Source organism: Lycium barbarum, chromosome 1, assembly GCF_019175385.1.
Source record: "Lycium barbarum isolate Lr01 chromosome 1, ASM1917538v2, whole genome shotgun sequence".
In the NCBI taxonomy this organism is placed as follows: Eukaryota; Viridiplantae; Streptophyta; class Magnoliopsida; order Solanales; family Solanaceae; genus Lycium; species Lycium barbarum.
Genome location: NC_083337.1, coordinates 20,561,179 through 20,572,286, shown reverse-complemented (window position 1 = coordinate 20,572,286; position 11,108 = coordinate 20,561,179). Strand labels below are relative to the sequence as shown.

General features: G+C 37.7%; 1 long non-coding RNA gene across 1 annotated transcript; it reads left to right on the top strand.

Annotated features, from left to right (window-relative positions):
* The first annotated feature begins 2,744 nt into the window (after positions 1-2,744).
* On the top strand, positions 2,745-6,659 carry LOC132633050 (uncharacterized). Its single transcript, XR_009579544.1, has 2 exons — positions 2,745-3,548; positions 6,210-6,659. It is a non-coding gene; the product is annotated as an uncharacterized LOC132633050 (long non-coding RNA).
* Positions 6,660-11,108: the final 4,449 nt, after the last annotated feature.

Here is an 11,108-nt window from a genome sequence, read left to right as displayed (position 1 = left end):
AAATATTATCAAGTGTTTGGCTTAGTGTAGAAAGTGAAAATTCCTTACTTTCCTAATCGCCTATATATTGTTCTCTGTGGGATTCGACCCCGACTCATAGTTGGGTAAATTATATTTGCATACGACCGTGCTCATTCTAATTAATAGGGTGGATTTGGACGTTATCATCTACATAAGATAAAATTTAAAACCTGCCCGTGACCAGGCTTGATAGAGGCTTCCTGCGTATTCCTCCTTGAGACATCAGGTCGGCGCAGTTCTGTTTACATAAAATAGGGCGGGGGGGGGGGGGGGGGGTACATGATAAGTTGGTATTTTACCAACTTATTTCTTCTTTAATCTTAGATTGTTGTCATGTTTTGATTGAGAAAATAGTGTATTCAATATCGTTTACTTCAATTTTATAGGTTTATATGATTGAGAAGTGATCATGAAGAAATCAAGTGAAAAACAAGTCAAAAAGAGGTCAAAGTGAAGAAAATGACAAAAATGGCTAAAACTGGACAGTTTTCAAAATTCGAAAATATGGGGCTGTTTTTGGTCATATTTTGATGTGGAAATAGTGGGGAGCTATAAAATCAACACTTGAAGGAGAAAATCATCATCTTTGGCCATCTTCCAAGCTTGGAGCAAGAAACTACATTAGGGTTTGAAGATTTAGAGGCACACAATGAGAAATTTTTTACCCATTTCTTCAACTCTTGCTTTGTAATGTATATCTAAGTGTGTAGCATTTTATTTCATCACTTTGGTCTTGTTTTTGGACATCTTAATTTGCAAAGTTGGATTATATCTCTTGTTATGCTTATGTATTGGATGATTTTTATTTCTAATGAAGTGGGTTAGTGTTTCTCTATTTATTCTTCAAGATTTCACGTCTCTTAGTGGTTGCAAACATTAAGTGTGCCTAGTTACCTTTACTTTGCTTGGAAAAGAGAGTTAAGGGTTAGGAATAGAGTAAATAGCAAGGATTTGAGGCTTTAAACCCCATCTAATAACTTGAGCTAGGAATAGGATATTTAACTTGAGGTTAAATTGATTGTGTCTAATATCACATTCTAAGGCTTGGAAAAGCTTAGAGTGAAATTCATTGATTTGGTCGGAAGACTTTCAATGAGATTTTAGAAATCATTGTCTATTAACAAAAACTCGCTCTTAGTTGTAAAATCGTAAAATACATTGGATCATTACTTGAGCGTATCCATGCTTGTGGCCATTGATCATTTTACTTGCTTTCTAGGTTAGTTTTGTCTTTGTTAGTTTTTAAATCAAAAAACCAAATATTGAAAAAGTGTTTGGCTTAGCTTAGTTGGTGATAAATCCTTAACTTTCTTTATCGCCTTTATATTGCTCCCTGTAGATTCGACCCCGACTCATAGTTGGGTAAATTATATTGCGACGACCGTGTACACTATCTCTTTGAGGAGTGGATTTGGACGTTATCAATTTTGGCGCCGTTGTCGGGGAACAATTTGACGTATTTGAGTTAGTTTGGGATTTAAGCTTAATTGCTTTGGTCCAAACTTGTGAATATTTGTGTTGTTATTTTCTTTGACTTTGTTTATTTTCTTAATTTTTGTAAATGGCATCATATAATGAAAATTGGTCGGATAGTAGTTGTTCATACTTTGATGATCCTTGTACTTATTGTGGAGGACCACACTCATGGCAAAATTGTTTGAATTATCACAGGGGCGGATTGTGCGCACAATCCCAAACCTATGAGTGGAGTATTTGTGATAGGTGTGGTGGTCAAAATAGTCATTGGGATAATTGTGCTTCTTTGTTCTTCCCTTCCCCGAACCCCCACTATGACGATTCTACTTTTGATTTTGTTGACAATAGGAATATGGAAGTGGGAGAAGTTTCAAATGCTCAAAATGAGAGGATAATGCTCATGTTGGAGACCATTCTTGAAAAAAAAGGAAGTTGAACTTAGACCTCGAGGACTTGAGGGAAGCACTTAATGACTTGAGTCAAGCAATTAGTTGCAATGACAAAACTATTCACATCTTGGAGGATCAAATGAAATTTTTGGTTGAGGTTCATAATGCTCACCAACTTGAGGGTGTTTAAAGTAGACAAGAAAGCGGCCAAAACATGAATTTCTCCAAGGGTGGATTTTTACAAGCTTTGAATGACTCTCACCATGAAGAAATGGAAATTGTGAGCCAAGGTTGGCTTGTGACTCAAGCTCAACAACTTGGAGCCTATGGGGATCACCGTGAAGGCATTTCACGGATAATGGAAGAATTTCTAAAAATGCATATTGAGCAAAGTCAAGAAGTGGAGCTACTTGAAATTGCTATCCGGAAACTAGAGGCCGAATTGAATGCAAAGATTGAGGCATGTGATGCTCACTATCAAAGAGCCATGGAATATAATTTTGAGATGATTTCAATTGAAGAAGAGGTCATGATTGATTTGCAAGAGCTAATGGTGAATTGCCAACCGACCAACCCAAAATTAATGCAAGATGCCGAGATTAAAGAAACGATACTAGAGTTGCATAAAAAAGTTCATGAAATGGTTTTGAAAGACTCTAGTTCATTTGCGGGTGAGGATGTCAAAATTCATGCAAGTTTGGAATTTGAACGCATTGGACCTCATTCTAACCATTTTTCAACATTGTGCTTGGTGTGTGATATGAAAATTGAACCACCCAAGCCTATGGAGAATTTTAGTGATGAAGACCAAGGTGTTTTTATTTTAAGGTTTGCTATGCCGAGAAGACAAAATGAAATGCCTCACTTAAAGGCCAAGTAGTGCAAAATACGACATTCGAGAGTTGGTCTCCTTGGTTTTCTACCACCGTCCCATGAGCATCATCGTAATCTTGATTCAAAGTTGGGGAGAAAATTCATATCCTCCAAGTGGAGGGAAAAGTGGTAAAGTTAACTCATGTTTTCTTAATTTTTAGATAGTTTTTTTTTAAAATTATTTTTTATCATTCTACCAAGTTTCATAATTTTGGAATTGATTTGGATGGAATTTGGGGGTATTGGAGTGGCTGCACAGTGCTTTTTTTTTTTTTTTGCACAAAACTGCTTTGCTATTTCAATTATGTCCTCAGTGGTCACAAGTGCAGTTTGTACTTATTTTTGGTTGAGAAGGCTTGTGGTTTGACCCAGGTAAGTTTCTAAAACGTTTTAAGTGGTCGTTTGGTGCATGGCCAAAATTATCCCGGGATTATAATCCCGGGACTAATTTATCTCATATCTTGGGACTATTTTATACCATCTCCTAGATGGTATAAAATAATTCTAGAATAAGTGGGATATGCTGGGATATTCCAGCTTATACCATGGGATGCATTTTATACTTTGTTTGGTAAAAGATATAAATTTATCACAGGATAAATTTATACCTTCTACCAAACATGGTACAAAAAATTAGTGCTGGGATATCACAACTTATACCATGCATCAAACGACCCCTAAAACTTTAATGACTAAATCACAACCCTCCCCTTAGTTCCTACAACTGGTAAGAAACAAAAACAACGCACACACCCATCACAGCCGCAGGGCACCAACGTTACAGTCCAGGTAAATTCTCTGATCTCTTCCTTCAATTTTATTCTCTCCTCCTCTCCATCGCCTCAGTTCTCTCTCTCTCTCTGTTCGAATTTTTTTTCCTTCTCTTCTATTTTCTGACTTTTCTTTTCTTTTGGTTCTTTTTGGTGTTGAATTGAGAGCTCAATTTGTGAAATTCTTGTTGTGTTGTTGTTCGTTGAGATGAAATCATGATGGTTGACCTATAATTCTCACTTTTTGGGAGGGTAACTCAATTAATTAATTGTCTCAGAGAGGTTGTTTAAAGTGCTGCACACAAACTGTTCGGTGAATTGTCTGAGAGACGATTTCATTCGTCCATGAAGTCTGAGTAACCGAGCGTCATTAAGAGTTGATTGTGAGTGAGTTTTGGGTTGTCAAATGGGTCATGTACTACTGGGTCAGATAGCTCGAACATGGGTAGTGTTTCGGCGAGCGGCCAAGAGCTTAAATTTAATATGACAATTCCTTGTTCATCTGTTTTGTTGTGTTATAACTTTGTTGGAGGAATCTGTTTAAAGGACATAATTGAGCTTACTATTGAATGAAAATCTTCAATTGGGAAAAAATCCATGGCTGTAGCACTTTAATAACGTGGGCTTAATTATAATGCTTGGAAGTTATTTGATTTTAAGTTGATTGAATCATTTCACTATTGTACATGTACCTTCATGGTCATGCCTGAGCAAAAATGGCTATCTGTTGTTCTCTTTGGGTCGTTAGTATTTCTTTTTTGCCTTTAAATGTCCTGTTCATTTGAAACAACCCATGAAAGAAATGAACAATGGCATATTTCATAGGTAACCATTGCCAAGTGCACATACTCCTCGCCCTTATGCTCCTGCTCGACGCCACATCTTTTCTGGGAGACCTCTAACTCAGACTTGTGTACATTGAGGACAATGTAACATTTTAAGTTGGGGGAGACTTTATTTTGATAGATATTTTTGTGATGGGGTGTGATATGTCACGATGGATGATAATTTGGTAGATTGATTTTATTTTGGTATTTTTGTAATGACATTTATATTAGTCTGATTTCTCTTTTCCTTTTTTTTTTTTTTTTTTATTAGTAGGTTCTTTAGTTTTTTTTTTTTTTTTTTTTTTTTTTTTTTTTTTTTTTGTAGTTTAGTTGTAGGAATGGTGTTGGGACGTGAATTTTGCTCCTTGGCCAATTATGGCTTGCTTGACACCGACACATTTAAAGCTTGGCATATGGATTCTTGATTTTTATAAAAAGATAAAAAGAAAAATGATAGAAGTAAGAATTCTTGTTGTGACTTTTAGACTCAATTTTTGGCTCTTACTTTCACTAATTAGTCTCTTTAGGCTATGAGTGACTTTTTGACCTCATTTATTTCAATTGGTTCTTGGATACATATTCTACTTGAGTTTTCATGTGCCATGTGTGGTGAGTTTTATTTATGAGTTCTTTTGCATTATTTGTGGTCTAGAACTTGCCTGAAATGAGTTTCAAGGCGAAATCCTAGACTACACTTGGTTTGAAAAATGATGTTAGACCTTCCTTGGTCCGTTTTTGTGCCTTAAATTTTCTACCCTTGCATATTTCCCTAATCAACCCTTTTTGGGCCTTTAACCTTTTCTTTGACAACCATGTTACAATCTTTACCCTATTCTTCATTGATCCATCTTTTGGTACCTTACCTCCTTAAGTGCGTTGAAAGTGCAAACATAGGCTAAAAGTCTAAGTTTGGGGGTGATGGTTGGTAAAGTGTGATGTGAAAGTTGCTTGAAAGGTGAAAATGAAAAGAAAACAACAACAACAACAACAACAACAACAACAAAAAGAATGAAGAAAAATGAAGGAAGAATAAAGAGTTGTGAATAATGGGAAGACTAGGTGGTGAAATGAAAAGATGAAGAAAATGGTGGAAAAGTTTTAAAGGAAGTGTGTTTTGATTGTTGAAAATTGTAGTGCTTAAGGAGGTTTTTGAGTCACTATTTCCAAATTATGCCCCTATCTTAACCAAAAGACTACATTACAACCCTTTAAGTCCTAATTGATTTTGAACCAAATATGTCTACATTAGTGGAGAAATACATGAAGGGCAAGCCTATGGTACTACTTGTGCATTTGAACATCTTTGTGAGAGAACAGAGCTAGTTCTTTCCATTTGATATCCCATTTGTGTTTTAAATTGCATTTTGTGAGTTTGAGATTCTCTCTTGATTGTGAGGGCACATGAGAATTTAAGTTGTGAATTTGTTCCATTTTTCAATTAAGGAATGAACAAAAGAAAGTGTTTTGTGATAATGAGGCAAATTTTGAAGCTTTAATGTCATGACTTGATTGCTACTTTGATTGACTTGGTGTTTGAGTACTTGAAATGAAAATGAAGTTTTTGAGAAGAAGTTGGTGATTCATATGTTTTAGATTAATTGATGGTACCAATCAAAGTCATGTGTTTGTGCTTAAAGTAGACTTTTTGACTTGGTATGATGTTGGTGCACTTTTGAATGGAGTCCTTTGAAGGAAAATGTATGATTTGATTTTCTTGAGGACAAGCAATAGTTTAAGTTTGGGGATTTGATAAGTTGGTATTTTACCAACTTATTTCTTCTTTAATCTTAGATTGTTGTTATGTTTTGATTGAGAAAATAGTGTATTCAATATCGTTTACTTCAATTTTATAGGTTTATATGATTGAGAAGTGATCATGAAGAAATCAAGTGAAAAACAAGTCAAAAAGAGGTCAAAGTGAAGAAAATGACAAAAATGGCTAAAACTGGACAGTTTTCAAAATTCGAAAATATGGGGCTGTTTTGGTCATATTTTGATGTGGAAATAGTGGGGAGCTATAAAAGCAACACTTGAAGGAGAAAATCATCATCTTTGGCCATCTTCCAAGCTTGGAGCAAGAAACTACATTAGGGTTTGAAGATTTAGAGGCACACAATGAGAAATTTTTTACCCATTTCTTCAACTCTTGCTTTGTAATGCATATCTAAGTGTGTAGAATTTTATTTCATCACTTTGGTCTTGTTTTTGGACATCTTAATTTGCAAAGTTGGATTATATCTCTTGTTATGCTTATGTATTGGATGATTTTTATTTCTAATGAAGTGGGTTAGTGTTTCTCTATTTATTCTTCAAGATTTCACGTCTCTTAGTGGTTGCAAACATTAAGTGTGCCTAGTTACCTTTACTTTGCTTGGAAAAGAGAGTTAAGGGTTAGGAATAGAGTAAATAGCAAGGATTTGAGGCTTTAAACCCCATCTAATAACTTGAGCTAGGAATAGGATAGTTAACTTGAGGTTAAATTGATTGTGTCTAATATCACACAATCCTGTCACACCCCAATCCTGATGGGGCATGATGGGCACTCGACCCCTTACTCAGAGCCGAGCGAACCCGCTGGTTCTCGTTATGTTTATAACCTCACTGGACTCTTAAATCACGAAATGAAATGCATAATGAAAGCTTTTCAAAAACATTATTTTCGTCATTCTCAAATCAAGTAAAATCTGTAATCATATGAAATTTGTAACATAATGCATAATGATACGTCGGCTTGCAGAGCCGCTTACAAGACTGACGTGCTATATACGTGACTCTGTCTGCAAAGTCTCTAACATCAATCAAGATGCCATAACATAGATACTCTGACTCGGCAACACTCCGGAAGGAAATGGAGCTCGCCAATCCAACTGGAACATCTTCTAGCAATATCCCCTACTCATCTGTATACACCCGCGTGGCATGAAACGCAGCGTCCACAAGAAGGGACGTCAGTACGAGCAATGTACTAAGTATGTGAGGCATGAATAATACCATAAGATCATGGTAAGAGACGTAAAGCATAGCATAGAGTAAGGAAATAACCTGTACCTCTGTCTGCCTCTTAAGGCGAATATCATGCATGCTAACTTTACCTTTTGAAACAACATATAAATATTTACAAGTAAACTGCCCGACCATATAGGTACGGTGTAATGCTGCCCGGCCATTTAGGCACGGTGTGATCATCATTAGCCCGCGTCCGGGGTAATCATAAACTGCCCACTGCAGTGGTGTGTCTGCCCGGCCGCCTATTGGACGGCGCGGTGTTATACTGCTCGGCCATGTAGGCACGGTGTTATACTGCCCGGCCATGTAGGCACGGTGTTATTAAAATACATACATAATTATAAAGCATGCATGAGAGCCCAAGTGAAAGCTACAACTCTATCGGAGTGACGTAAGGTCGGTAACCTCCGATTTATATTATGAAATAATTATCATGGCTTTGTCTCACCTTGAAGGAACAATTATTATAAGGTGAGACTATCAATGAAGAATAACATTAAGAGAATGTAGAATAAAATCATAAATCTCATAAGGCGTCAATTCATATACTTTGAAGTCTTTAGAAAATAGAGTCATTAGCAAGGAATAAAATTGAGGATCAAGAAATAGCTCAATATTCTCATATTTATGTTAAAACCATAAGCTTGGGAACCTTTAAACATGAAATCGTTCTCATCCTAGTCATCATAGAAATATTCTCGTCCTTGACATCATCGTTGCCATTACAAAAACATGTGCGTCGTTGTAGTCATAAAAGCTTACAAAATAATAAACCTTTGTTTTGGAAAAATACAGACATTTTGGAAAACATTTACGGGTTATCAGGAAGGGAGTCATGCCTTGGAATCCTAGACTTTTAACTTTTGATAACAAGGAAGATATGGAAACATTTATGAAATCATAACATAGGAATCATGCCTTTGAAAGAAAGGGACGAGCCTTAACATACCTTTTTGGTCGCCTTAACTCTAACTATTCAACGCTTGGCCTCCCAGGCTCGTAAATATATATTCAAGAAAATTTATAGTATTGTTAGACTCATCTTCATAGGCCTGTCTTAAGCCCTCAAACTAACTCTTTCTAGAATCTGCTGAAATTTCGGCAGCATCTCCCCTGTTTATATGCCTATTGTAGCAGCACTGTAGCAGTACTGTAGCACGCGTTTCTGCTCTGTCAGCTGAACTTGTAACGTCCATAATTCTCTACTCCGATGTCCAATCGACGAGCGGTTTGTTGCGTTGGAAACTAAACTCGACGAACTTCATTTTAGGCTTTTGTTTCACCTTAAAACACTTCATATGCTAAGAGATATGCGTCCCCCAAGTTGGACCAAAATTTTTACACGAAACATTACCCATCCTTTCTCTGAAGTCGTACTACTTCATTTCTTCCACTCATTTCCTTATAAAACCTTCCGTTATATCTTATATACATCCTTCACTTATTAAATATACTTAATAATGCTTGCTTACATTTCAAAGTAGTTTTACTTAACCATAACTCAACATACTTATGTTTCAAATTTGGTAAGTGCTCTTCGAAGATACGGAGTGTAACAAATCCTAATACTGAGAAGGGAGTACCAACCAAATGGCGCCCTTATCAACCAAGTTGTCCAACTAGAACTTGAATGCATCGAACTCTTCTATGTCATGCCCTAAAGCTCCAGAATGATACAGGCTCATTTTGCGGTGGCCAACTCCTTCAGTTTGAGCCCTTCTAGTTATGTTGGGGGTAATCTTCCTAATGCTGACCAACTTCTAGAAGATGCTAGCATTAGAGTCTCTGAATATTGTGAAGTCGTAACGCCAAATGCGTGTGTTCCGAGTAATCCCTTCAGGTGGGATAATGTTGTCATGGACCAAAAGTGAATGCGGTCCCCACATCTTGGTGATGCTTTTCTCATTTATCAGCCTGATGAGTCTCCTTTTGAAGGCTAAGTATTCATTGATGGTGTGCCCTGCCTGATCCTGGTGATAAGGGCATCTCTTATGTGCGAAGATCGAAGGACAGGGTGGCAACCTCTCGAAGAAAACACTGACTATTCCTTTGCTTCAGAACTTGATCATCATTTCCTCATTCGTAACCTGCTTAGGCGAGACTTGATAGGGATAATCCAAAGCCTTGACTGCAATGGCCTACCATTCGGGCGAAGCTGGTCGGGCATACTCTTTCGGTCCACAGGCTCCTCCCTAGGGCTTGATAATGCAGTAGAAGCTCCTTTCCTTTTTGGGCTTGAAGGTGCAGCAGAGGTTTCTTCCTTTTTTAGGCTTGATGGTGCAGCTGAGGCAACCCCTTTTGATGGCCATGTGGGCTCTTGTGGGTCCGATTTCATTTCTTCTTCCTCGGACTCCTCCACTATCGTACTCGGGAAGAATTCCTTTTTCCTTGTCCAGTACATTTTCCCCTTGAGCTTCGGCAGGTTTTTCAGGCGAACTCTCTGCCGAGTCCATTAACTCATCCGCCTCTTTAATCTTGGCTTTGACCACTCGAATATGCTTTTCGAGATCTTGAATCTTTCGGCGCAGTGAGACTTTATTATTTCTCATGACCTCGAGCTCAGGCGCAGTCTTGTTGTTCATCTTCAGATTCTGAGAAAGTTGTTAGGCTTAGTACGGGTAGTTTTGTTCATAGTTTTTCTTTGGGTGAGTGGGCAGTATTCGAGATCAATTAAGCATTTAAATGAAACATATGAAAGCAAATAAAGTCACACAAAGCAATTCATAAGATTATACTACGCGCGCTCTTAAGCATACTAATCGTTTGAAACATAAATGTGCCATTTGAATCAAACCATTCCCCCATAATCATTAATATTAATATTCTTCCCCGAAGGGGTACAAAAGATGAACTAAAATAGTGGATAAAAATGAATCAGCAGAAGTGTCCTCCAGTAGTGGATGATGAAGCCCGATCCCTATCAGTCTTGGCTTTCTTTGCTTTCCGGAGGGTAGTCTGGATGTGAAGATGGGCTGACGTCAAAGTTGCTTCCATAAGAAATCCTTTCTGTGTGAAGGTCAGTGGAGCGACATCATCTAAAGTTTTCTTCATTCGGTCGTCTAGCTCAACTAAACAATCATTAGTAAGTTCCAACTCATGTCTCAGACTTTCTATGACGGCTTTGTCATGCTCAATTTTCTCCAAATACTCAGCATCTCTGTTGTCAGCTCTCCTTTGAACCAAACGGGCTCAGATCTTGGTTTGCGAATCCTTGTCTAGGACACAGCTATAGAGAATAGTCCTAGGAGGAAGTGTGCCTTGAAAATCGGCCCTCAACCAATCCTTATACTCCACGACACAACCCGGACGAAACCTATCTTTGGCTACGGTAGCGGGACCCCAAGTCATGCGGCCTTTCCATTCCCGCACACAATCTAAAGCTCTCGGTGGTCTATCAATATCGTAGTCAGTGATGAAATCCCCCATGCCTCCAATCTGGGGTATGACTTGGATTCTCCCAAATTGTCTCAAAACCCTAGCGGGAACATAAGGGTGAATCCCTCGTATTCCCATAAGTGGCAAGAATGGGCACTTTCTTCCTTTAACTATAACTTCAGTAGACACGAAGTCATGGAACATCCATTGAATGCTTTCCTCTTTTAATCTGGAGAAAGTGAATGTCCAACTTTGTATGTTTTGTTGTCCGAAGTTTGGGCGAAAATCCCGAAGATTATCCCTTTCAGTCGGCTTACTTAGGTATTGTTCTCCCCTAACTTTGAATATATGCTTGGGATCCACCATTGTAG